The following is a 22721-nucleotide window of genomic DNA, read 5'->3' on the forward strand; positions in this document are numbered from 1 at the left end:
ATATGAATTTAGTTCGTTCTCTGGCCAGAAGAACCCAGAGAGGGTAGAGGAAATGTCTTCCTCCCCTACAAGTTCATTTATATTCATTTGCTATATAGTATTCCATTGTGTACCTATATCAAAATTCATTATTCCATCCCTCTATTGATAGAAATTTAGGTTATTACCAAATAATGCTGCAATGAAAATTCTTGAATTTGTTTTTTGGTAGATATAGCTATACATATACATATACATATAAATGCATAGTAGGCATATTGTAGCATCAGTGACTCCTGCTGAACAGTTTCCCAAAGTGGCTGTAGTAATTTATCCTCCCACTTGCCCTGTATGACAGTTTCTGTTCCTCCATGTCCTCACTATTTGCTACTTTACACCAAACTGATAGGTGCATAGGGATATCTCATTGTTAATTTAATTTGCTATTCTTTAACAATTAATTACGCTTGGTTTTCATATGTATTGTTGTTCATTCCATATCCTCTTTTGGGAAATCCTTCATTCTTTTGCAGATTTTTCCATTGTGTTGTCTGTCTTTGTCCTACTGAAATATAGAACTTCTCTTTACATTTTGGATACAAGTCTTTGCCAGTTATATGCATTACCAAAGTCTTCTTCCGCTAAGTGATTTGTCTTGTCACTCTCAAAATGATTTCCTTTGATGAACAGAAGTTTTGATTTCAATATAACCAGATTTATCAATCCTTTCTTTCATAGTGTGTATGTGTGTGTGTGTGTCCTGCTTTATCTCAAGTTAATGAAGATATTCTCCTGCTTTATTCTAGAAACTTTATTATGTTACCTTTCATATTGACATCCAAAATCTACTTGGAGTTGATTTTTGTGTGTTGTGAGAAAGTTGTCAAGATTTATTTATTTTTTTCTATATGGATAATTAATTGTCCCAATACCATTTACTAAAAAAACTGGCCTTCATCCACAATTCTCCAATGCCAACTCTCTGATAAATAAAGTGTCCATCGATGTGAGAGTTCTTTACTTAGTCTATTTCTCTGCCCTTTTACCAATAACATATACTCTTATGTACTGTGTTTTTAAAATGTCTTGATATCTAGCAATTTTCATCCTCCAAATTTATTCTTTTACTTCAAGAATATTTTGTTTATTCTTGGGACCTTTGCTCCTTCCTATTAATTTTAGAATTTTTCCAATGTTGTAAAACAAAAAGAACAAAATCTGACCGGCTATTGACTGGGATTGCATTCATTATATAAATCAGTTTCAGGAGAATTGGTATCTTTATACGGTTTAAGTCTTCTTGACTAGAAAAGGGCTTATCTTCTCATTTATTTAGAGCTTCTTGATTTTTTTTTCTGAGAACATTGTGTAGTTTTTTTCATGTAGAATATTTGTATGTAAGAGCAGAAATTAATGAAATAGAAAAATAAGTGCGCAACAGAAAGGATCAACAAAGTTATAAGCTTGTTGTTTGAAAGAATTAATAAGATCAATAAATCCCTGGCAAGAGGGATTGAGAACACAAATTAGCAGTATTAGGCATGAAAGTGGGGCCAATACAACAGATCCCAGACAAATTAAAAATAAGATATTAAAAATAGCTTTATGCCAATAAATTTTAAAAATTAATGAAATGGATGAATTTGTAGAAAAGTCCAACCAATCAAGAAACAGACACAAGAAGAAACATAATTGAATTATTCTATATCTATTAAATAAATTGAATCCCAAATTTAAAACCTGACCACAAAGAAAACTGCAAGCCCAAAAATCCTTACTAGTGTGCTTTCAAATGTCTAAAGAAGAAATAACACCAATCTTTCATAAAGTACAGAGAAAAGGGGGACTTTTCCTACTCATTTTATAATAACAACACAATCTCTACACTAAAACCTGGCAAAGACATTGCAAAAAAGGAAATTTATAGTCTGATCACGCTCATAAACATTGATTTTAATATCCAAAACAATGAATGTATATGGCAAACCAATGTCAGGGATATATATAAAAGGGATGATAGATGATGACCAAGTTGGGTTTATTCCAAGAATGCAAGGTTACTTTTGCATTCAAAAGTCAATCAGTGTAACTTGCCACATCACAGATTAAAGAAGAAATCCTACATGCACCCAAAAAGTGTAGAACAAGCATTGGATAAAATACAACACCTAATTCAGATTAATATAAACCAATCAACCAACCAACAAACTGTCAAATGAACAAAAACAAAACAACTCTTGGCAAGCTAAGAATAGAAGGAACATTTGTTAATTTGATGACAATTATGAACAAGACTCTTACAGCACACATCATGCTCAATGGTAAAATATTAAAAGCTTTGTTTCCACTTGAGAAGAAAACACTGATGCCTATTATCATCACTTGTATTCAACATTTTACTCAAGGTTCTAGCCAGGGCAATGAGGAAAGAAAAAGAAATAAAATGTGTAAAGATAGGAAAAGAAGAAGTAAAGTTTTTATTATAATTTGCAGACAACATGTTTGTGTACATAAAAAATCAAAAGGATTCTACAGATAAATTATTAAAATTAATAGGTGAATTTAGAAAATCAGGAAAGTAATTGTATTCCTATATACCAGTACCAAAAGTTTGGAAATAAATATTTAATAATACACAATTTAAAATAGACTACAGCAAAATTGTATACCTAGGAATAATCAAATTAAAGATGAATACTTCAGGGGCCAGCCCTGCGGCTGAATGGTTAAGCACGTGCTCCGCTTAGATGGCCCAGGGTTTCACTAGTTTGGATCCTAGATGTGGACCTCGCCCCACTCATCAAGCCATGCTGAGGTGGCATCTCACATAGCACAACTGGAAGGACCTACAACTAGAATATAAAAATACGTACTTGGGGGCTTTGGGGAGAAGAAGAAGGAAAACAAAAAAGAAGATTGACAACAGATGTTAGCTCAGGTGCTCATCTTAAAAAAAAAAAAAAAAGACCAATACTTCAATTTTAATCTTGTTTAAAATAGCATTATGGAAACCTCATTCCCAATTCTTGGCAATCTGATGTCAGTCTAGAAAGTCTGCATGGGTAAATTAATCCTCAGATAATGTCCTCTCCGACTTCTTTTAGGTAATAAGCGCTCAGAGCAGTGTAGTTTGGGAAATGTTCCTCATTGAGTCCTTTTTCTCAGCCCTAGCCAGTCTTGCAATATCTTCCTAGTTCAAAGAAATGGAAATAGATTCCTGGAGACACGAAGGCCATATTTCCGTGGCTCATCTCATTTTCCCCAGAATATTTACATTTAATAGAACTGTTATTAATAGAACTGTTTCTATTTTCATTAATATGCAAAACTAGTTTTTCAACAATGTGATTGAAACCAAGTAGAGGAAGACAATGCAAGAGCACCACTTGGTGTTGCACGATCAATAAATTTAGATCTCAGAGTAGTCAAAATTGTTTAATGAAGACGTTATATGGAATGCAATTTCATGTTATAACATTCAGCATTCATATTTTTAAAATATCTACATTAAAAATATGCTGGTAGGTGCTGGCCTGGTGCTGTAGTGGTTGAGTCTGTGCACTCTACTTTGGGAGCCTGGGGATCATAGGTTGGGATTCCAGGTTCGGACCTGTGTACCACTCATCAAGCCATGCTGTAGTGGGTTCCATATACAAAGCGGAGAAATATTGGTGCAGATGTTAGCTCAGGGCCACTCTTTCTCAAGCAAAAAGAGGAAGATTGGCAACAGATGTTAGCTCAAGGCCAACCTTCCTCACCAAAAACAAAATTATATATATATACTGGCATATGGTTGCCAGGCATCATTACTAGGAAAAACTTATATTTTATTCTGAGTTTATGTTCTTCTCACTGTGTGTGTGTTTGTGTGTTAAATATTCTATCTCTAATACTACTAGCCAGCTAATACTTTAAACATTCTTCCTTGGCAAAATAAAAAGTTGACGACCGTACTCTAGTCCCTCCGATTAAAAGAAAAACATTCCTAGACCATAAAACCTAAAAGTCTGGGAAGTGTTGCTATAAAGAACTCTTTTAATGTGTGTATATATCCTGGATTTCTGCTCCTAAAAAATCCTTGCACTCTAAAATATCTTCATAGCCTACCAGAAGAGCAGTTGTACAATAATACACTTTATATGGCATAGCCTTTTGGTAGAATAACTTGAAACTAACTTTTTTCTCTCTCTTTTCTAGTTTTTCTTTAGCGTTGTTTCTGAATATTAATCAAAACATAAAAGTAAAAAAGAATAAAAGGAATAAGAGAAGAGGTAACTTGAAACAAAAGCAAATGACAATTTTATAAGACTCAGCATATCCTGAGAAATAAGTTAAAAGCATCTTTTCAAATAAATTATTTGCCAAATTTTAATACAATTTACCTACCTGAAAATGTTTCACTTGGGTAAAGTCTATTACAAAGGTAAACATGAGATTAAAGTTTAATGATTCATACATTCTGAGGAGTAGCTCAAGAGGCAAAATGATTATCTGAAAAGAGGGAATTTGAAGCTACTGAACCTTCTACTATGGGGAAATGCATGTATGTATTATGTTAGGATTAAAGCACATAGGTCAGAATCACATGGCAATAAATCGCCTGTCATCAGCCTGTGGAAGATGTGGAGTGCCTCTAGAATCTGAGAGGAGGCAATTAGTGGACGGCATAATCAACTTAAGTGTGCTGCTATTCCTGTCATCTGAAGGCATGCATGTGTTTCTTGATGTAACACACACATATACCGACCCATAGACACAACTGCAGTTACCTTTATTACATACACGTGTATTGTTACCAGGGGAATGAGACTGAGGGGGCAGAGAAGAGAGAGGAAGGGAGAAAAGGAGACGGAATACAGCAATATAGAGACCAGCAGACAGACAATGGGCAATGAAGATGAGTTGGCTGATATACACAGCAAGGAAAAGCAGTAAGACAACTCAGGGGACAAAGCAGTAACTACTCCCGCTTCTGCATCATGACTAATTGCATAAGCTCGGTTAACTGCTTTCATTCTCCAATGCAGTTAGCAAATGAAAGTATATTCAGTAAATCTGCTTTCCTAAATGTGAAATTCAGAATTTATAAAATTAAAAGTCAAAACAAATTTTTAGAGGCTAATCAAAATAAAGTCTTTGATAGGATTTGATTTAGGTCATTTTGTGTTAGCTTTCCAAGATCCTCCACCAAGTTAAATAAGGAACACATCCAACCAAAACTGGGGATGGAGTGTTAACAAAATTGTAGTTCAACAGGAGCATTTTTTCCTGCCAGCAAGAAGAAACTTGGCTAGCATTTTCTCTATTAGCTATAACAGAAACCTAGTTGTATAGAAGAAATAAAATTCTGAGATAGATGTTAGACAGAATAAGAAATATACTTTCTATTACAATCCGGCCTGTTGCATGGTCTTCCCATTCTGAGTAGACAGGGTGTCTTTCAATGTAATACGATAAAGCTGTCCCCCACCTCCCTCGCAGATGTACTGCCAAAATTAATTCAATTTTAATCATCAAAACTGTAAGTGAATTGAGTTATTCAGCAAGCAATGATATCTAAATGAAAGGTCACTGTTGTTACCCACTTCCTCATACATTCCCTTGAAATCGCTTGCTCTAGACAAGGTTTTTTGATATGTGCATTTCACAAATATACAGTGACTATAATTTATAAGATATAACTCCATTGTCACATCCCTGTCTGGTTCACATGCATTATGTCACCTGCATCAAGTAACAAATATATATATATTTGGATTTATATTTTTAGGCTGAATTTCATGCATAGTCTATTATATATGTTTATTTTATAAGCTTAGATGATAAAATTATTCAAGTAAACATCTAGTTTAAAAATCAGGTTATGGGGGCGGGCCCAGTGGCACAGTAGTTAAGTTCGCATGTTTCCGCTTGGGCGGCCCGGGGTTCACCGGTTCAGATCCCGATCCGGACATGGCACTGCTTGGCACGCCATGCTGTGGTAGGCGTCCCACATATAGAGTAGAGGGAGATGGGCACGATGTTAGCTCAGGGCCAGCCTTCCTCAGAAAAAAGAGGTGGATTGGCAGCAGTTAGCTCAAGGCTAATCCTCCTCCTCAAAAAAAAAAAATCATGCTATGAACGATTAAGTTTAATATTAAAACTCCCCAAAGTAAATTTTAAATTCACGTTCAAGTTATAGAGCCATGTTTTCCTTCTTAAAACTAAAAAAATATGTATGCATACAATTTCTGTGACTTTCTAGGGAAATATTCCCTTGATTCTAAGATAGAATTACTTTGGGTGTTATGACTAAGTTCGTGAATTGAATTGCTCATGATCTCACATTGGATGTGAAAGCTGAAGGCAAAAATGATGCAATTGACATTCAATTAGTAGATTATATACCCAGAAGTGATCCATCCTGTACTTCTTCAGTGTGCAATAAGCAGAAATGGTTAACAAAAATGTATAAGAAATGTATAACTTTTCTATTAACTTCTCGTCTTATTTGTAGTAGATAAATCGCAAATTAGTGATTCATTTCAAATTTATCATGTCAATGGTAAAACAAAATAAAGTTGTTGGTCCAATCATTAAACTTCTCTCACAAGTTTCTATTATTGTGTAAAACCATAAATGTTAGTTATTTTTTGCCGAAAAAGGCTGTTGGAATTCATTCTAAATATTTGTGAAAAATCAGTTTTATTCTGGAAGCCCGCGTGAGAAAAGCACCAAGCCGATTGCCATTGTAAGTCACAAACTCTTAAGAGCTCTTTCATGAATAATAAGGAAAGTATACCGTGGTTGTATAATGTCCGACATAGAAAAAAAAAGATATTGCCTTTCACTCTTTGTAATTTGACTCGATTTGTGCTTTTAATTACTCCAATTATTTTCTAATAGTTCAGCGTTATTCTGATTAATTTCTAGCTACAGGGTCTTCAAAAAACTGTTATAAACCTAACTCTCCTAAACTGCTGATTTCTTTGTTTTAGCAAGCACCAAGAAACTCATAAAACAAGTTTATTCATGTCAAATTTTAGATTAAAAACAGATTGTTCCTTTTATGTGGTAAGAGAGTTGAAGCAAGATGAAGTCACCTCAATTATCAATGTCCCTGTGTTTTACTGTGCACTAACCATCTAAGATAAATAATTACCCAGGCCCTGTAACTTGCAAGCAATTCACACATTTAAAAGTCTGTAATTTTCTGCATTTCTGTCCTCTTGCTGGCACAATTAAAGTTTATTGACAGTAAATATTGTAAATTTCTATTTTTTCCATAGAAATACTTGGTGCTATGTAACTGATAGAGAGATGACTTTCCAAATTATAGAAATCGTAAGCAATGTATTATTTAAATATTAAAAAAATAGAAATATTCATTATCATATTAAGATTATCACATTATAATACTACCATGGAGCTGGGTTCTATAATAAATAACCAGAATGGCTATAATTTCCAAATCAAAAATAAACAAATGTTAGAGAGGATGTAAATAACCAGAATGGCTATAATTTCCAAATCAAAAATAAACAAATGTTAGAGAGGATGTAGAGAAAAGGGAGCCCTCATGCACTTCTGGGGGGAATGCAAACTGGTGCAGCCAGTATGGAAAACAGTGCAGAGATTTCTCAAAAATTAAAAATAGAAATACCACACAATCCAGCTATCCTATTACTGGGTATTTATACAAAGAACTTGAAATCAACAATTCAAAGAGATTTATCCACCCCTATGTTCATTGCAGCATTATTCGCAGTAGCCAAGATGTGGATGTAACTTAAAGTGCCCATCAGCTGATGAATGGATAAAGATATATATGGATATATACAATGGAATATTAGATATATATGGATATATACAATGGAATATTAATCAGGCATAAAAATAGACAAAATCCTCCCATTTGCAACAACATGGATGGATCTTGAGGGTATGATGGTAAGCGAAATAAGCCAGACAGAGAAAGACCAACACCGTATAATTTCACTCATATGTGGAAGATAAACAAACACACGGACAAAGAGAACAGATTAGTGGTTACCAGAGGGGAATGGGGTAGGGGGTGGCCAAAAGGGGTAAAAGGGCACATATGTATGGTGACAGATAAAAATTAGACTATTGGGTGTGAGTATGATGTAGTCTACACAGAAACTAATAAATAATAATACACATCCGAAATTACACAATATTATAAATCAATGTGACCTCAATAAAGTAATTGGAATAAATAAATAAATAATTTGGTACAAAAAGAAATTGTTTTTTAATGATATTTCCTTTGAAATAAAAGGAAATACATTTCAAAAAGTATTAGAGAAAAACCAAACACAATACTGAGGAAACACAAAAACAATTTGAATGTTGATATTAACAACATTATTTTAAAAACCTACTGATAGTATCTAGAGACTAACATTGAATTGTTTTTATAATTTTCCTCACATATCACAGGTGATATATGCGCTATACACACACACACAAACATGCGTATTCCCTCATGTGTATATGCATCATATTTTATAGGCTGAACATTGGGGCAATAATTATATACACTCAAAATTAATATTTAGAAGGAAGCATCTTTAGAAATACAATAAGCTATTTATATCAAATTCAAACATTTACGGAGCACTTGGATGTTCGGCTTTGTGCTAGATCCTACAGAAGATAGGAATTCATTCTTTCAACCTGCTCTATGAAGGGATCATTCTACTTCACTGAGCACGTGGTGCATTCATGAGACGCGGTCAGCCAGGACTCACTGTTATTTCACTAAGGCCCTGAGGAGACAAACAGACAAAACGAATCTGAGTTCTGAGAAGAAATACAAGTGGATAGAAAAAGGTAGGTCGTGGCTTGTCTTGAAGATGTAAAATAGTTATAAAAAGTAATTAAGGAAACATTATTCTAGAAGATGTGGGGTTTGAGGCTTGGAGACACAAGAAAACGAACAACTAAGTCAAACAACTCAGTAGGTGGGATAACTATGTGATCAGTAAACAATAAAGAAACCAGTAAACTAGAACAGAGGCTCTGTAATGCTGACTAATGGGGTAACAAAAAGATAATATTAAATTTTTGACTACTCTGGAAGCTAAAAAAGGCTATATGTACAGTTTTAATTTAAAGCGTAAAGAGAGAATGTCATGTAATAAAAAGGGTTATTCCTTTTCTATTTCTACCTTTAACATTTTAATCACTTAAGTTGTATCTGAGTCAATATAAAACGTAATCATCCAGTAAAAGTTTAATTGGCATTGCTGTTGCTGAAATATTCAAAGAAACTAATCAAAAGAAGAGCTGTATCTCTCTTAAAAACCTCATACAAGATTCTGGCTGCATGGCATGTCCAACAATCTAATGATCTAGAAAGTTTTCTTTTCAAGAGAGAACTTCGAACTTTTCCATATTAACTTTTAATGTGCCCCATATTTATTTTCGAAAGGGATGAAAACAATAATTTTTATAATACTCCCATGATGATAAAAATCAGAATTAACATTTTTAAAAGCCAAATCAATACTATAAAAGTCTGTTTCTTATCAGCAGAAAGTAAAGAAGTTTTACTGTTTTTGATTCAGTTGAAAGTATCACTCTATCCTTAATATTTTTCTTTAAGAGATGATGGCATCTTCTTTTGGTGTCATAGATCAGAAAAAAGGCATTTTCATAGATTTCTGTTCAAACACCTACAGAAAATGTTCATAGGTCAAAAATAATTAGACTTATTCATGAGAACACTGGATACTTGACACTCCTCTCTTTTTAATCATGGACTAATATTTTCTTGGCTATTTCTTTGTCATACAGAAAAGAATGGAACTTTTAAATAGGTAAAGAAAACTTCTAAATGTATAGTACTGGTACTTTCCTCAAAGAACTTGAAATGTTAAGTTTAACCATACAAAATTGCTGATATATGATCATTATTTTACCTAGAAAAAGGACGATTTCATATGTTTCAACCTAAAAATAGCAACGTATGAGTAAGATAACATAAAGGACTTATGCATGAAGCAAAAATAAGAAGGGACATTCTGACTCAATACATGAACCTATGGAGATCTTACATTCATAGCTTTCTGTACATTCACTGGAGAAATGGACCGAATGAATCATTTTAATTATCTTGTTTTTCCTTCTCCTTCTTGACCCCGTAATTCATTGCAAGTTCTCCAAGGCAGAAGCCAGAGTGAGACTGTTAGGAGCATTGGGAAAGAAACAGGAAAGAGTCCAGTTCTCCTGGCAGGGACGAGGGGCCAAGACCACCAGGCCTGTCAATGTTCCTCAAGTCCTGCACCCTCCCTAGATTTCCTCATCTGCCATGCTCGAAAAACATATGTCCACACATTCAGCATCTTTGCTGTTTCTTGATTCCTTTCCAAACCTCTGTTGGTGCACTGGCTTCTACCTTTTTCCCTGCCTCTCCTCATCTTCTGAGCTACTGCTGTTGTGTCCTCTGTCCTTGGTATTGGGCCTTTAGTCTTCAGACTCATGGTTGTCACTGTTATCACTGTCCATGGGCAACCCGATGTGTCCCACAGGTGTGTTGGGGTTTGCAAACTCCTGCCCTGAATTCATATCAAAGGGATTGACTTCCTCCTCCTGGGGCTCCCTTGGCACTACCAGGAGCTCCTTCTCTGCCACAAGCACCCACTATAGGCTGCTGCAGGTCATACACTTGTCCAGAAGCTGGTGGTTCAGGTCCAGCCAGCCCTTGCCCCACCTAAACTTCTGCAGCAAAATGACTGTGTGGTCCAAAATGCTCCAGATGCAGAAGGTAGCAGCAAAAACCTCTACAGTGGACAGTTTGCAGGGCCAGCCATATTTCACAGGGTTAGTAGCCACCCAGTGGGTCAGCAGCCACAAGAGGCTCTCCGTCATCTTCCCAAATGGCATTTCCTCCTGTCTGGCACACAAGCAGTCTATGGCGGGACCACTGACTGTGTCACCAGCCGCCTATCTGCAGGAGACATATTCTGAGCACTCAGGCGGCTGAGCAGCTGTTGAACCTGTGGCCCATGCACAGGCAGCACACCAAGGCCAGGTGGGTCAGCTGGGCACTGACAGGATTGTAGTAGAGGAGCTCCCACATGTCATGCATGCAAGGCAGCCCCACCAGGTGTGGGCCACCCTAGTCCTAGGCCACCTGTGGCTCCATGAAAACTCACAGCTGGACCTGACAGTGGCCCAGAAACGCAAGGCAAGGCTGCCTTTTGCTCCAAACCAACATTTGGATCCTGAAGCCCATGGCAGGGAGCAAGAGTCCCTGAAACTCCCAGGAGGGTCCCTCAGCCACCACTTTAATTATCTTTTAAATTAAATAACTCTAATAATTTAAGTAGTATTTTGATTACCTCAAAACTATGCACAATGCTGGACATATGTAAATCAGTAAATAGAGTTTAGATGCATTAATTTGATCAAAATTCTTTTCCACTCCATCTCCCAACCTCCCAACTACATATACATTTAGATTAAAGAATATCTTTGGTTAAGATTTTATGGGAGCAAACATAAGTGGAAAAATCCAAAAATATTTTCTACATTAGATTTATATTTCTCATGGAATTTTATTTTGCTAAGTTTATGATGAAACGTTTCAATTTCTAGGAATTTTAATTTCAGCCTTCTGGGCAATAGCTAATGAAAGACCCACAATTTAAAATATATAAGTTGAAGTGTTTAAACATGACTACATCAAATCAAAACATCAAGATCAATATCACAAAGCAAAACATTAAGATCAGTATCACGGAGAATCCATCCTGGACTAGGTAACCAATTTTTCTGCGTTTTCACAATTAGATGATTGCATTTGTCCAACATTTTCACTCATTTTTAACACGTTGACATTATTTTAATCTCTCTCCACCCTATACTTTTCTTTTTCTTATTTTTATTCTTGTAATCATTATATAGGCATTGTTTCTTCTTCACTCTCAACACTACGTCATAGTGTTAATTCATGATTGACCAAATAGCCAAACTAGAAAAGTTAAAAAGCATAGGTTGGAAAAACAAACAGCAGGGAGAGAGAGAGAGATGGGGAGAGGCAGACAAAGAGAAAGAGAGCATCTGCAAAGGTGTTCACCTTATTACACGAGGCAAGGGATTTTTATTTGGCTTTCTAAGTAATCAGACTAGTATGCGAAACACAGAAGTGCTCGGCATATATTTGTTAAAGATTAATTAGGATAAGCATGTTAGGAAGATACATAGTGTGAACTAGGTTTCAATTAAAGAGGAACAATACAAGAATCAAACTAACCAGTTAGAAAACGAATGCAGTATTTCTGTATTCATACTTCAATGGCTTAAACTATAATAATATAACAGACGGAAAGGGACAAATGTGAAATGTTACTAACTATGACAGACGGGAAAATTGAAAAGGACTCTAATTTTACTCATAATTTGATCCTGAATAGGAAAATGTGGTAACATTAACCGAAAGTGAAAGGTAAGGAAATGTCTCATTTCTGGTTTTAAACACCTAGATGGTGTTTGGGCTGTTTTGTTGGAGGTGATGACTGGCCACCTACATGCTAATTTCTAACGCACATTGACCACATTCAATCGGATTAGCTTCCCAGTAAGGAGTCACCAGGGAGTTATTATTTTGAACATAGACCTGCCACTCTAAATACCCTACATTTATATATCAAGAGACTTAGGAAGGAAGAATTGCACACATGGTAAATGCTTTTATATCTCTGCCTTGACGTGAAGTGGTAAAGATTGATTGGAACTGCCCTAGTGACAGTCTATTGTAGAAAGGATTTGAAAGCTTTACTGCCGGTGCCCTGTTGTGCTTCCGTCTACGGCGTCTACTAAAAGTCTCAAGACTTTTCAACATTTTTGCAGATAAACCTAAGTAAAGTATATACATAAAAAATATTTCTCTATAATTGCTCAGGTGACTTGGAAAAATTTGTTCTGATCGTAAGATTAAATGACTCTAGAGAATGCATATTAGGTTTTCCTCATTTATCTTAGATTGGTATCTCCTTACTTATCTTCCAATTTCTTTTTGTAGTATCTTGATGAGAGGTACAGCAGTCCTCCCTTATCTGTGGGGCATACATTCCAAGACACAAAGTGCATACCTGAAAGCAAGGATAATACCGAACCCTATATATACTATGTTTTTTCATATATATATATATGAATATATAAATGAATGTATATATATATGTTTGAGGTGTGACAGCGAAACTAGCACAAATTTCTTTTTCCTTCTTCACAATTTCACAGAGAGAAGATTCGTTCTTAGCAACCATGGCATATGATTTTTTTTCTTTATTAAGTGGAGAACGTTCAACTTTTCAACTTTATGGCTTCTCTTTGGCATATCTGAATTGCCAGCATTACTACTTTTGTGCTTTGGAGTCATTACTAAGTGAAGCGGGGTTACTTAAACACAAGCACTGCAAAACTGTGGCAGCTCATCTGACAACCAAGATGGCTACTCAGTGACTAATGGGCGGGTAGTGTATACAGAGTGGACATGCTGGACAAAGGGATGATTCATGACCTGGACGGAACGGAGCATATTGGTACAAGATTTCATCATGCTACTCAGAACAGTGCACAACTTAAAACTTATGAATTGTTTATTTCTGGAATTTCCATTTAATATTTTCAGACTGCCATTCACTATGGGTAACTGAAACTACAGAAAGCAAAACCACAGGTAAGGGGGACTATTGTATACTATCTAAAATATTCAGATGATGGTACTTTGCATAGGTAAGATAGGTTAATAACAATTTTATTTACTTCATAAGAAAACATAATTTTGCTTTGATAAGTCATAACAGAAGGGCAATTTTGGGACCAGAAAGCATTACACTAAACCAAATTACAAAATCAGCTTTGTGATTTAGTTTAAAAGGGAATCTCAAAGAACAAACAGCATTCTATTTCTGACTATTTAGGCGTCTATTAGACACAACCAAGCCCTGCCCTCAGCACACTTCTCCATCAGTCTTTCCCATAGTAGTAAATGACGCTATCATTTAGTCACATATTCAGATCAAAGAGCAAGAAGTCACTCCTATTTGTAACCCAATGCAACCACAAGTCTTATCGATTCTGTCTCCAGGATAGATTATGGAATGGCCACATTATTTCCATCTCTACTGACATCATGCTCTCTTGGAATAAAAGTGAGAGCCTCCCAACTCTTTTTAAAATGTGAAATAAATAACAACGTGCCCCTTCTAAGCCCTACAATGGCTTTCTCTTGTAATTAGAGTTAAACGCAAACTTTTACTGTGACCTGTGAAAGGCATTGTATGGTCTTTGCCTGGACTCCTCTTTGATCTTATCTGCTAACATTCCTTTTGTTTACTCTTCTTTTTTGGACTTCTTTCTGTTTCATGATCATGACTAGCTTATTCCTGTCTACGAATACCTAGATGATGCTTCCCCTCAATATACATTTTATAGAATTTGGTATCAGAACCCCTACAAGCCATGCCCGAAGATTCCTAACGTGTTTGGTCAGAGCTTTATAGTATGGCATTACTGTAGAAATAGAAGCACAGCCTTCAGAGAGATTGCTGGATGGGGCCATCAAAGCAAAGTCTCCTGAGAACGTGAACATTACTCTGGTCAGAATATGAAACTTAAAGACTACAAATTCTTCTTAGTCCTATAATTATGTGTGAATTATATGAGTGAAGGAGCAAATGCATAGACTTTTATAGATATTTAAAAAGTGAGCCAGCAAAAGAACATTAGCTGATTCTGTGACTAATATTAATCACACTGTTTTTAAGAAGTATTATCTAAGCTTGTCTTCCTATGAAAAAAACCCTCAATCACTTGGGTATAAAAGCAAATATCAACTGAAAATATACCAACAGATCTATGACAACTAACACATTGACCTAAATTACTTAGGGTTTTAATTTTGCTGTTCAAGTGTTCTGAAATTTCAATGTGATTTGAAGAATACAAGTAATCTCAACTGTCACAGAACAGGAAATGTATGAAAGGGCAACTTAGTCTAATCATTTTTTTCAGATATTTGCTAATTTTGTCCAATGTGGATAAAGAATGAGACAGCGTAGTTAATGTTATTATATCTGCTATTCACTATATTCTTTAAAGGTTTTGATTCAGCTACATAAAAACAGCAATCTAGCCAGAAAATTGGCAAATGATTCTGAAACTCATATTTTCTCCAGTGAAATCATCTTATAATCACTTGTAAGAATTGAACATTTCTGCAAATACATAGATCTGCGCAGGGGAGAATTTATAATTATATAAACACACACATCATCGAGGATTTAAGTAACAAAATAAATGCAGAAAAATGGTAAAATATGATGTAAAACTGAAAGTTTATTAACTTATAAAAGTGGCATGATATTAGGAATGGTAAGACTTTAAATGCAATTTTAAAAATCACATGGAATGGCCTTTTATGTTTTCATATATATATTCTTATAAAGCACTTTCTTTTTCTCAATTCAGGTGTTAGACTGAATCTTCGTGGAACAACTTAAACTCTATGTTTATCGTTATACATGACAAATGTTCATATTAGAAGCATGTTTTCCAGGTTTTGTACTATGTACGCTCATTCCATCCTGCAATAATTGATCCCTATGATTGAGGAATTGAACTGCTTTGCTCTGCAAATCACTAGTACTCTTTGCCTTGCTTTTCAAAGAAAAGCATCATTTACAATCATGGCATCTGCTTAGGAATGGGACAAAATCCATTTAACTCTTTAATGTCATCAAACCCTACTACGACATCCAGGACTACATGCATATGTGGAGGGTATTCTTGGGGAGCAGCTCTTCCTCTGATTAACACCCATCCTTGCAGATTTTAGGTCGGACGTTTTAGATGGGAAAGAATCTGGTGTGCTTAGAGGAGGGTGAAACATGTCTACCTATAGCACCAAGAGTCTGTCCTGGAGAGTGGTGGAAAGCTGGCTAGAGAGGAAAATGAAGGGTATCTAGAAAATAGGTGGCTCTTAAACTCACAGAAAATTTAGACTTGAAGCAACAAGGATTAGGAAATTAGTGAAACTCTGCTGACCTCTAACGATGTTTCTCTCTTTAGGTTTCGGGGACTCGAATCATTCTTGTTCCCATATGTGGATGTTGCTACATATGGTTTTATGGTTAGCCCTCAGGCTTTTCCTAATATGTCTGATCCTCTGAAATGAAATAAAAATGGTTCATATGAGCCTTTTAGACCAGAAGGTACAGTGGTGATAAGCCATGTTGAATATGTAAAGTGTGAATCAACGATATAGAATTATATTTGAAATCCAATGCATAATATTCATAAGCAAGCATCTTTATCTAATTTTTATTGATTCTATATGTCCTCTACCCCAGCTATTAGGTTGTTCTTAGGTGAAAGAAGCCTTAATTTATTCTTTTTTGAATTTGCCACAGTCGATGCCTGTTAACGAGTGTTGCATATTGTAAAATATATTGAATGACTAAATTAAGGACTACTTTAAAAAATTATTTGGTGTCATGGTCCATGCCTTTTACACTGTATCACTCAATTTTTCACTGATTTCTGAAATAATGCCTCAAGTTCATGACCTTCCCCATGTCTAAATCTCAATTTTCCTCACTTCTCCTGAGGTCTATTGCAACAGCCTCCTAAATAGGATTCTTATCTTGATTTTTTCTAAAATGTAAACTTCATCGTGTTGCTTCCTACCTAAAAATGTTTGACTTAACATTTCCTCTAAAGTCAAGCCTAAATATCCCCAGTACAGCATATAAGTCCCTTTGGAATCTTGTCGCAACAATTTTTATTTGATTTTTAATCATTCCATTACATGAACCCTTTCATCCAATCACACTGAATAGCTTCAGTCCTGCCGGAACACATCACGTTACCATGAAACACTGTGTAGCATAGCAGTTAAGGGCCCAGACCTTGAAGCCAGATTGCCTGAAGTCACACAGATACAAGCTTACAACAGAGCTGCACGAGGTTGGCTATTATAATAGTATCACCAGTAGCCCTGTATACCGTCGCTCTCTTCTCCATGTGTCTGCTTAACCTGCCTTCCTCCTGCTCTAGGACATGGCTCTCAACCCTGTAAGATTTAACTTAAATGTAACCTCATCTGACGCAGTATCTCCAAGCTTCCCAGTTGTTATCCTGTAACAATTACTACATCTTCAGTGTAGCTTTTTATCACCTAGGAGCATTGGAGCCTATTTACATTTTTTTCTCTCCTACAGAAAATTTGATTTATTAGACTGCAGAGGCCAATTTGTTATTTTAGTAACCCTAGTACCTAGGATATTGCCTGGCACATAGGAGAATTTTCAAAAGTGTTTGTTGAACTAAGTTAGGTAAAATAATGCAAAAATTAAGTGACATTGCTTAAAATACAATATTGGACAAAAAACTCTCAGCTGTAATATTTTCATATTCTGTTAGAAATGTGTTAGAGTGCACTAATTGCCTTTTTCTAGTAAAGTATTGTTAACATATAAATTATATTAATATATTTAGTATATCACTTTCCTTCATGATTTCAAGCTCTCTACAGGAGGTTCTTCTAAAAATAACCCCCCTCCAAAGATCAGTGTAATTTTACCTTTAAAGTTCTGTGGAGGCCAAGTAAGTTATCTGGGTGGACTCCTGGGAACTGATAAGACTCCTAAGAGTATCTGTGACTTATACCAAGTCATGTCAGTAAGGGTCCACTGTCCTCTTTGTGGTCTGATTTTTCTAGCAGTCCTCTCTGCGTCCATCATCTTGCTTTTCTTTCTCTAACTAGTTTCCTTCTGCTTCCTGTCTCATCTATCTCTCATTTTATAGTTACCTATACAATTCTAATAGGATTTCTAAAATTTTAATTAAAAACATCATTCCATTTAGCATTCCATAGATTGGGGAATTAAAGTCAATACAGACTATCTTAGTCTATTTCATTATCCCTGCCAAATATCTATAAAACATTTCTTTTTTACTCTCAAGTACCAGTGACCATAAAAATGAAATTCTTTCCTAAAGTTACATCAAGCTTATAAAATGTCTTTAAGTTTTCCTTTTGACGTAATTGTGGCATTGCATTAAAATGTTCCAACATTATATGGGACATTCAATGTTCCATTAAAATGTTGTACACTGTTCTAACAATTCATATTCTAGACACTTGTTAATAATGGATTTTTATACTGAAATTATATTTTCCTATTCATTATGTTGTTTTTTATATGTTTCAAAATATATTTTGAAACTTAGCAATATGCCCTTTATTGAGATATTTATATTATTTTAAAAATAGAATTATGAGATATATATTCCTGAATTAAAGGAAAGATTTCTAAAGACTGAGAAAATAAATTACTGTTAGATTAATATTCTAATATAAATCAGTGATATGTACTAACAGACCAATTCAAAACCACCAGTACCTTTTGTGATTCCATAATAACCTTCACATAAATGAAATGTTACCATACATATGAAGCACATAAATAAGAGAACTAAAAAGGGTCTCCAAACCAGAGTACAACGTCCATTTACAAAGGGGCACCTCAAAGCTTGCAGGTAAATTTTATTATAAACAGTGCTGCCTTACCAAAGCAAAACAAAACAAAATGAAAAACATATATTCTCAGTATCCACTCCTGTGAATTTCAGAGACATCAGTGAGAATCCCCAAGTCTTTGATATTGGGTAAATAAAGAATATTGGGTTTTGATCAAGAATGCCTGCCATATGTTGATTCTCATTGGCTGGGCAGTATAAGGATTCATTATTCATTCATTCAACAACAAGCAACTATTACATTTCTGTCATGTAGCAAGCATGGTGTTAGGCCTTGACACAAATTTGTTTAAGACCTGGACTGACTTTTAAGAATTCACACCTTAGTGTGGGAACATAATTCTAAATATCACATCATAGTCTGATTAGTGCTATAATCAGTGTTGGGTACTATTTTAGTAGCATTGTCAGAAAGTAAATAACTTCTCCTGGAGAAATTGTAAAAAGGCAGACTAGCAAGCAGCATAAACTCTGGAGAGAAAAGAAAAACACTGCATTGGGAGGTAGAAGGTGTCAATTCAGAATTCTTTAAGCTAACAAAAGATGCTGGCTGGGTGGTATAGTGGTTAAGTTCACGTGCTCAGCCTGGGGTTTGTGGGTTCGGATCCCGGACATGGACCTACACACCACTCCTCAAATCATGCGGTGGTAATTGTCCCACATACGAAATAAAGGAAGATTGGCACAGATGTTAGCTCATGGACAATCTTCCTCACCAAAAAAATAAATAAATAAAAGATATTTGCACTAACTCCTATTGACTGGGACCACGTTGTCTAGTAGTTAATCAAATAATTTGGTCTGTACCAATGGATTAATTGATTAGACACCACTCTTTTACCTTCTGCTCTTTAAAGGGCCTTTTCCAAAAGCAGTACCTTGACAGCAAGGAAAAATGTTAATAATGGGTCATTCAGACCCTATTGTTGGCATATTTGAGAGCACAGAATCATGCTCACACTCTTGTAGTCCATCTGCATAAGATGGCATTTCCAAACAGTTGTTATAGGAGAACGCTTGAAATCTTATTTCAAAAATGAATAGAGGAAATCTAAATTAAGGAAAAGCTCTCTAGCCCGTGTTTTCATTCATAAACAAAGGATATAAATTTCTATTACAAAGAAATTTTTCGTTTCTATCTAAAGAAGTTCCATTATGGTACCTATAAGTTCAAGAAACAGCTATTAGTTATTCTTCTCTAGGCAATACTAAATCTAGCAAATACAGATTCATAAGACTTCATGTGTTCACTGTGACGCAAGTGTACGGAGAGAGCGAGAGAAGAGATGTCCAAAGGGGAGGACGGTACCGAGAGATGGAGAGGGTACAAGCAGTAGGCCCACAAACCGGAATCACCAGATTAGATAAGCACACATTTTAATATTATGTTTTGTGAAGTCAGACGTAAATTTTAATAATTGCCTTTAATGATTATTCATGAATGAATTATTAATTACCTATCTAGACTAAAAGCATCATTCCATGCTTACTAAATAACTTTCCCCCAAATGAAAAAAAAATACATATATGAAAAGGCTAAAACCTTTCATATCATTAGTACTTCTGTAAAGTCTTAGTGTTTGATCTTGTCATAATTAATGCTCTGTTAGAACATTTCGACATCACAAACTTCAACATTCAGGTTCACAGATGGATATAACGTACACAGAGAAGATACTGTCAATGAAATATTTCGCAGTGAGACTTATAGTGTAATTTTATGTGTACCAATGTATGACTTTGCAAGAAAATCTATGCAAATGTCAGCCAAAGGAAAAAAAAAAAAAAGGCTTATCTTTTCAGTCTCTCTTGAGAATACTAATTGTTCCGAAAATCTGGCCTTTGTTAAGATGTTCTGAGTTAGGAGTATAAAAATACCCACAGCCTGTGGAGAAAATAGGTTCTCAAATGATCAGTCAAAGGTTTTTTTTTTCTGTTCTTACTTAGTGAAAAATAAATTCAGTCATGCTAGAACACGAATACATTAAGCAGCAGGTCAACAAATTTAAAGGTTACTATGTTATGGTAATTGCCTACCAAAAACCAATTATCCAAACCCAGGTAGAAATAATTCCTATGTATTTAGTTTCTATAGTTTCCCTATCATAAATTGACTTTTCTTATTAGCGATGCAATTTTTATCATGTGAGTGTTGATTCTCTAGACTTTAACGATTTTTCTAATAAACTTCATACAGTGGAGGGGAACTAGATCCACTTTGGTCAGGGACCTACAGCGCAGGAAATATTTCCTGATTAGGTAACAAGAGGAAGCATAAAATTTGTTAAAGATGAACTCACATGCATCACCCCGTCTGTGGTTGTGCTGTGAAATAGATCTGTCAGAAGGTGGAATCTTAATTGACCTCCTAATGATGTTCCTTAAATGTGATGGGATGGTGAGAATGATTCAGTCAGGGGAGAGGGAGTGAAAGAGTGAATTCTCCTAAATTGTAGTTGGAGTCCCACGGATAAGCTAAGCCTTTCTTTCCCAACATAGCAGATTTCCGATCTTCTCTCCCAGCTCTCAGAATCACAGACACTCAGAACTGGAAGGACTCCAGAATTCTACTGCAACTCTCATAGCTGATGCATCAACATCCTCAAGAACGCATTAGACATACAGTCATCTACTTTTCTAAGAACTTGAGGAGGTTATTAGCCTCTTGCAATTTCAGAAAATTCTTTTTAAAATTTTTAAATTATATCGGGGGAGAAGCCAATACAGACTTCCTCTCTATAATTTCTCTCCATCATACAAAAATGTATAAATGTAGAATATGAAAGATTTCCAAAATTCCATCCCTAGGAGATTTCCACTATTTACATGCGTCTATACTTTTTTTTTCCACAAAAGTGTTGTGTGTGTTGTACAACTTGCTATTTTCATTAACTATATCTTGAAGGAAACATTTCCTTTTCAGTCAAAGTAGAACTAACTAATTCTTTTGTATAATTGCATAATATTAAACTGTATAATTATACTTTCAATTATTTAACCATTTATTTGAGGATGAGACTTTTGGTTGTTTCAAATTTTCACCATAAGCAACAATTCCTCATACATATATTTTTGCCCCGTTTGTTAAGTTTTTTGTGGTCTAAGTTCCTAGAAGTGAAATAACTGAGTAAAAGAATGTCTTTTTACAAAATAGATATTAGTACTCTGCCTTCAAAAATGTATTATAACTCTCTGGACACATCAGCAGGCATCAAAATCTTTACTCTGATTCTTCAAAAGACTCACCAAATTAAGACTTTTAGATCATATCAAGTAAATGTATTTTAAAAACTCCATGACTTGTCAAAAATACCTTCTAATTTTGCTAAGTATATTTATTTACAATGAGGAATAAAGACTAAATAGTGTATTTTGATATCAGCCTCTAGTCCTTTTTACTGAGCCTATAAGGACTCCTTTAATAATCGAACTAAATCATTGAGATCTATCTTTATTTCTCAGTTTTTGTCCAACTTTATTCTTCTCCTATCTTATCTACTCTTGATGAACGTTTGACTTCTTACTTCCAGAGCTTTGTTTTTCTTTTTAATTAAGTCTTGATATTTGCTTACGTAATTGCTTAAAACTATCTCTTCAAATGATGAATTTCAAATGGCCTGGTGAATGTGATATTTCCTCCAATAAGCTAGGTAAAATTTAGCATTTGATCACGCATCATCTCTCTGTCTCTACTCTCAACACACTGGATCTGAATCACCCCTTCAGGGACCAATGTTCTCCATACTACGATGGGGTAGTATGGATACTTCTCCAGACTGTGATGCCTTTGGGTACACACAGTCCTTTCCTCTCATGAGTAATTTCATGCCCTGCCATATAGTAGTGCCGAGAATCATCTTCAGTGGGTTAACCATCTTCCATTCTGTAAATGAGGCATTTGTTTTGCATTTGAAGTCAAAGAAGTTCAGCTATTTCCCTTGGGTCACAGAATTATGTTACATATTACATTACATGAAAAAACGAATCACTTTTACTGCAAAAAATTATTTTTGTTAACCCCAAAATATGTTAAATTGCCAAAACAATGTTTTCCACAAAGGTTTTTCAAAGACCACATTAATATGTGCGTTATATTTCCTATGAAATACCCACTCTTTAAGCTAGCATTGATTGACACGCTTAAATACAAACACGAATAAAAATTAAATAAATTGCTTTTAATGTAAGGA

General features: G+C 35.1%; 1 protein-coding gene and 1 pseudogene across 6 annotated transcripts in view; both read right to left on the bottom strand.

Moving 5' to 3' along the window:
- Window positions 1–22721, bottom strand: part of ERBB4 (erb-b2 receptor tyrosine kinase 4) — a 1102331-nt gene that overhangs the window by 432050 nt on the left and 647560 nt on the right. The gene's annotated exons all lie outside the window — the stretch shown is intronic.
- On the bottom strand, window positions 10322–10946 carry LOC138924875 (18S rRNA aminocarboxypropyltransferase pseudogene; annotated as a pseudogene).

Source organism: Equus caballus, chromosome 6 (genome assembly GCF_041296265.1).
Source record: "Equus caballus isolate H_3958 breed thoroughbred chromosome 6, TB-T2T, whole genome shotgun sequence".
In the NCBI taxonomy this organism is placed as follows: domain Eukaryota; kingdom Metazoa; phylum Chordata; class Mammalia; order Perissodactyla; family Equidae; genus Equus; species Equus caballus.